Source organism: Chenopodium album, chromosome 1 (assembly GCF_948465745.1).
Source record: "Chenopodium album chromosome 1, dcCheAlbu1.1, whole genome shotgun sequence".
NCBI lineage: Eukaryota > Viridiplantae > Streptophyta > Magnoliopsida > Caryophyllales > Amaranthaceae > Chenopodium > Chenopodium album.
This window is the reverse complement of record NC_137834.1, coordinates 66,500,686-66,507,450: the sequence shown is the minus strand read 5'-3', so window position 1 is coordinate 66,507,450 and position 6,765 is coordinate 66,500,686. Positions and strand designations below refer to the sequence as shown.

Below are 6,765 nucleotides of genomic sequence, written 5' to 3'. Positions count from 1 at the left end.
CTTTTGTACTTGATGCAATCATTTTACAAAAATGTCATATCAACTCGTGTAAACTTTCTACTAGAATTGTGCTATCGTTCAAAAGCACAAGTCCATTCAAAGATTTTGGCTAATTCATTTGCACTTTCTACTAATAATTCAAGCGTGCATGGAATTTAATAACTTCGCTATTTTCAATCGTTATCACTATCTTTTTATTCTATTTCAATCATATTTTACCAATGTGAACATTGAATTAATTACGGAGCATACATTAGACTAGTGTACTCCAATGAACGATTTTAAATAATAAATTAATAATAATTTTATTTTCTGAGATACTACTCTATAAACTACTTGATTTTGTAACAAATAACACAACTCAAAGTATGAAAAGTATTATTCACGAAGATCATGCATGAGTAAAAACACTTACCTAATGAGTAATGAACTGCATGCAAATTAAGTGCCAATGATTCTATGTAGTTTCGCATCAAATTTTAGATCTTTGTTTACCTTTGGTTTAATCAAGTTGATTTGCAATCTATGGCTATTTTAGCTTACAAAAAATCTCAAAATTATAACATTTATACACGGATAAACTCTTTATTTTAAGGTTGTATATTGTGTGTTGAAACGTAGATATGAAGGAATGCAAAGTTATCATGTATTTAGCTTACTACAACAATGACCGGGTAGCTTCTATAACACCCGACGAAATAACCCTTCCAATATTGACGGAGTAACTCTTATAACACTGACGACGTAAACCTAAGAATTTGTGTTGTATAGTTGATTTTTTTTTTTAAGTTTGAAAATAATTTTAATTTACTAAAAATAGTTTCAGTGCAATAAAAAAAATATTTTTTTTGGTGTTTAGAGAGCCACATGAGCGGGGGTGAGAATCAATCCCAGGATCTCCTAGAATCGGGAGGAAAGCTCTAACCACCTGAGCTATCCATCACTATCATAGTAAAAAAATCGTAATTTCAAAGAGAAAATATAAAAAAGAATTAGTTCAAATAAGTTATAATTAGTAAAAATTAATATTAATCCAGCAAAAATGATTTTAGATTTACAAAATTAATTTCACTTCAATAAACACAACGCCGGTACAACAAATATAACGTGAAGAGAACAAGAGGATCCATATAGGGTTTCTCATTTGGAAGGTTTTTCTAGCCTCGTTGCTAACTTTTTTTTATTTTCCACTCTTCTTCCTTTTTTCTCATTCTCTTTTCTTCTGGGTCTCACTTACAAATAAAGATGGGCATCGTGCCGTGCCGTGCCAAGTTTTGGCACATCCCAGCCCACGGCAAGCACGACCCATGTGTCTAGCAGTCCGTGCCGTGCCGGGCTGCGGGCCACCACGATTTTTTAATTTTTAATTTTCAACATTTGTGTTCACGGCACGGCCCATGCCGAAGTCGCGTCGGGCCCGTGTTGCCCGCGTGCCGGCGAGGCCCGTGCCCATCTTTACTTACAAATCTTTGTAGGGCCTTCCATTAATGCTCTTACCGATAGTTAGGCACAAAAACGTTTAATTGCATTCAATAAATAGATATCATCCTTTAAATGATAGTTATTTTTATTGTTTAGTTTCTTTATTTGTTCGTCTGACCGAGATTGATTATCTAGAGTTTCAAAATCTCCATAAGTATTTAGATGACCGCACGAGTATTTTCACTCAAATGACTATGCACGAGTGGATTTTAAACCGGATTAGTGCTAACTTGCATATTATTTTATCAAGACAATTTTTGATCGAAACTACGATGTAATAAGTATAAGTTTAGGCACACGTATTGAAAATTTAAATTTCTTAGGATTTTTTTCTCTCTGACTTGACTATTTTTTATCGATGAAATCCTTTTTCTTTTTGTAAAAAAAATAATAATAAAAATTAAATTTTAAAGAACAAGACCTAATTCAAAATATTGGGAGAAATTTTAAAATTTAGTCACTCAATCAAACTGGTAAATTTTGGACAAGCCATATTGCACCCTAGATTTGACCCACTTATTTTTAGTTTCTTCACGTCAGACAGTTACAAATTCTTACATAGACCCTGGTCCACCTATCCTATGTGGACCAGACATTAAACACACTCTTCTCTTAATTAAACACAACTTCCCCTTGTTCTTCAAATCCCGCCATCTTAACTTTTTTTTTTCCTTCTTTATAAGATCACTCTTCCCTATTTAATCTGATTTTTTTACTTCTTTTTCGATCATAATTTAGATCCACAACATTGTCTAGATCAAAGAAATCATCAACATTATCTCTTCTTTTTCTTTTTTTCTCCTTAATTTCACTCTTCTGAACTTCCTCTCTCTTCTTCTTAACATTTTCTTGCTTCTTCTGAACTTTCTTCTTTTGAGACTCTTTCTTAGCCTTCTTTTGAGCTTCCTTTTTAGCTTGATTTTCAGTCTCCTTTTGACTTTCCTTTTTAGCTTGATTCTCAGCCTTCTTTTGAGCTTGATTCTCAGCTTCTTAGATTGGTGTTGGGTGGTGGATTTGGGTTGAAGTTCAGATTGGTTGCTGTAATAAAACAAATGCTTCTTAGATTAAAAAATAACAATATCAAAATTTGAACAGGAATCACAAATTATATGAAATAAAACCATAAAACATTTGAACAGTAATAACAAATTATATGAACTAAAACCACAAAATATTTGAACATTGATCACAAATTATATGAACTAGAACCACAATATATTTGAACAGTAATCACGAATTGTATGAACTAAAAACACAAAACATTTGAACTTATAAAATAAATGCTTCTTAGTTTAAAAAATAACAATATCAATTTTTGAACAGTAATCATGAAATATATGAACTAAAACCACAAAATATTTGAACGATAATCACAGATTATATGTACTAAAACCACAAATCATTTGAACAACAATTACGAATTATATGAACTAAAAACACGAAATATTTGAGCCTATGATTACCCGGTTTCTTCATTTTCTGAATGTTGTTTGTCTATCTCTTTTAAAATCTTTGGATCAACAATTAGACTTGTTATATCCAATTTCTTCTTCCTTTTGTTTCGGATTTGAGAAATTGTCCTGTTCAAATAACTTAGGGTTTCAATTCATCATTTAATTTCAAAATTCAACAATTATATAGGGTTTTAATTTACTTACAATTGATCTTCATCACTATCAGAAGAATTTGGGTTCCTAAAAAATGTGAAAATTGTTCAAAAATTATACCCAATTTACAAAAACTACGAATGAAATTTTAACAAATTATAACGACTACGAACGAGTAATTGCAAATTCAAAGAAGTTTAAAGAAAGTATAAGTTCAGAAATTTTATTTACCTTTCTGTATTGTTTTCTTGCTTTTCATCCATGGCTATGCTTGAATTTTCAGAGGAGAGAGAAACGAGAATTTTTCGTAGTGTTTGTGTTGATGGCTATAAGTTCAGAATTTATTATGTCAGAGTGTTGTTGGAGTGGAAAGAAAGAAAGAAAGAAGAGGTTGGGCCGCTTTATTTGTAATGTGTTTGTGATGATGGATTGTGGTATTTGGGCTAGTGGTCCACCTATTTTAAATGGACCAAAGTCTACCATAGACCTATTGTCAGACAGTTTCGGAATTTGGGCCATTTTCAAGGCCCAATTTAATATGGGGTCGATTTTCAGAATATTGATATCATTAAAATTGCAATTCAGACCCAAATAGCAGGAATGCCCAATATATTGGGCTTTTTTTATATCGGGCCACTCTAACCAACAATATCATTACTGATTCATTTTTTCACAACATATTCAAAATTCAGAATTCCTTTAGAATCTTCACATCTCCTCCACCATCACCACCACCGGAAACCGCCACCATTACCACCGTCCTCCGGTCATCTTCTTCGCACCACCGGAAAAGTTTCTTCCTTTATTTTTATTCATTTAAAGAATTGCTCTGGCTGTAGTTCAAAAGCCACTGCACATTCTTTTAGAGCAGAAATTCATCTCTTTATTACAATCATGTAAAACCATTAATCATCTTTATCAAGTTCAAGCTCAAATTTTCGTTCATGGGTTAGATCAAAGTTACTATGTAGTCCCCAAAATTATTGCTCAAAGTTCGGTGTTGAAGCATGTTAGTTATGCACGCCAACTGTATGATAAAATGCCTGAACCAGATGATGTGATTTATAATGTTATGTTTAAAGGGTACTGTCAAAATGGGATGCACAATGAAGTTATTTCTTTGTTTGGGAAAATGATGGGTTCTTGTGTTAAGCCAAGTTGTTATACTTTTCCTATGATTTTGAAGTCTTGTGGAAAGTTGTCTGCTTTGTGTGAGGGTGAGCAAGTTCATTCTGTTGTGTTGAAAAATGGGTTTAAGAGAAACCCTTTTGTGGGTAATACGTTGATTGAGATGTACTCGGGTTCCGGTGAAGTTCAACGAGCGTTTAAGGTGTTTGAGGAAATACCATTGAGAAATGTTGTTAGTTGGACTAATATGATCAGTGGGTTTATTTTATGTGGGGATATGAAATTAGCTAGAGAGCTTTTTGACTTGGCTGTTGACAGAGATGTTGTGTTATGGAATACTATAATCTCTGGATATATTGATGCTGGGGATATGGAGAATGCATATAAGCTCTTTGATGTGATGCCACATAAGGATACGATGATGTGGAATACTATGTTGAATGGATATGCGAACAGTGGGAATGCCGATGCTTGTGAGGAGTTGTTTGAAGTGATGCCAAAGAGAAATGTTTTTTCTTGGAATGGATTGATTGGTGTTTATGCAAATCATGGTTGTTTCGTTGAAGTTTTGACTACTTTCAATCGAATGCTGTCTGAAGCTGAGGTGCTTCCGAATCATGTAACCTTGGCTACCATATTGGCTGCTTGTGCACGATCGGGTGCACTTGATTTAGGAATGTGGGTGCATGTTTATGCCCAGCGCATAGGATATAAAGGACATATTTCTGTCGAAAATGCTCTGATGGACATGTATGCAAAATGTGGACGAATAGAAATTGCTAAAGATGTGTTCAATGGCTTGGTTAAAAGAGATTTGGTATCTTGGAATACCATTATTGGTGGTTTAGCAATGCATGGTCATGCCTCAGATGCCTTAGCTTTATTTGATGAGATGAAAAATGCTGGGGTACAACTTGACGGAGTCACCTTTGTGGGTGTTCTTTGTGCCTGTACTCATATTGGTTATATTGATGAGGGTCTGGCTTATTTTCAGAGCATGTCTGATTATTCCATAAGCCCTCAGATTGAGCACTATGGTTGTCTGGTTGATTTATATGCCCGATCAGGTCATCTGGCCGAGGCTCTTAATTTAGTAAAAATGATGCCCTTGAAGGCAGATTCTGTTATATGGTCCTGTTTGCTAGGGGCCTCTAGGGTTTACAAAAATATGGAGATGGCTAAGCTGGCTCTCAAACATCTGATTGAGCTTGAACCAGGGAATCCGTTAAACTACCTTACATCATCAAACATTTATGGAGATGCTGGGAAATGGGATAATGTGTCGGAGCTTAAAGTTGCTATGAGGGATACTAGATTTCAGAAAAAGCCAGGTTATAGCATGATAGAGATTCATGACAAAGCAGTCGAATTCTATTCATCAGATCACAGGCATCCCGAGATGGCACAAATATATGTATGCTTGAGAAATTTATCTAAGATTATACAGTCACTAGGATTCCGACCTGAAGATTTGGACCTTGATTAGGAAGGCTTGATTTAACTGGGCATGTTATGATAGACGGGGAAAAGGAGTTTGATTGAGTCTGCCACATATTAGCTAGTTTTCCAAGCTCAACTTCATAACTCTTTTTAAAAACATTCTCGAGGAGATTTCAGAATACAGTATTTTTCATATGAGCATGGGTGCATGGCATAATGTATACATGATCGATCATTGACATTGATGATGGTAAAGTGTTTATCGTTAATCTTGTAACAGCATCCTGGTCAAGAAAAAAAAAAATCTGATACAGTGCCCAATTATCAAATCTGGTGCTAAGCATATAGCAACTTTGATGTACACTGATTGCATATTGGTCTTAACTACTACATACTACGTATTTTGAAGCAAAGGCATGTAACAATGTAACATATTAAACTTGGAAAATTCTGCTCCAGGAATGCTGAGCATCTACTGTAATTCGAACTACAATGTCTCAGTATAAATCAATGGTCAGATGCTAATTTCTTTGCTATTTTTATCTAGATGCGTCTTTGCTATTCTCTGACTTTTTGTTGTGAAAATTTACCAAACATAATCTATTCAACATACCTATAACCTATCGCTTCATGAAGCTAAAGAACCTCCCTTCTCCAGGTCATCATCACTTTGTGTCTTTGTGATAGTCCCTTTCCGGTCTCTTCTTTCCCACACCTCTCTTCAAACCATGCTTCCTGGATGATTTAATGCCCTCAAACTCCTCTTTGTACCGCTGTTCACCCTAAACGATGGAGACCTCCAAACCATCCTAACTCATCCTCTGCCACTCCAACAATCCCTTTCCAAATAAATTTTTAGTTTCGATCTTCAATATATACTCCCATAGTTCAAAATAGAAAGGGGTTTTAGGAAGGTTGTTGCTAATTGGAAACGAAAAATCACTTCAAGGCAAATATGTAGCTCTTTTCTTCAATCATTGCAGTTGCAAGGCAGTGCTTTAATTATTAGAAATAGACGAGAGCATTTTGTACCCCCACAATCTCAAATATGATAGCAATATAGCATAGATCATAGTACAATATGAATGAGGCTTTTAGTGGCTACATT

At 34.6% G+C, this 6,765-nt stretch overlaps 1 pseudogene; it reads left to right on the top strand.

The window, feature by feature from the left end:
* Window positions 1–3,777: 3,777 nt before the first annotated feature.
* LOC145597086 (pentatricopeptide repeat-containing protein At3g29230 pseudogene) lies at window positions 3,778–6,765 on the top strand (annotated as a pseudogene).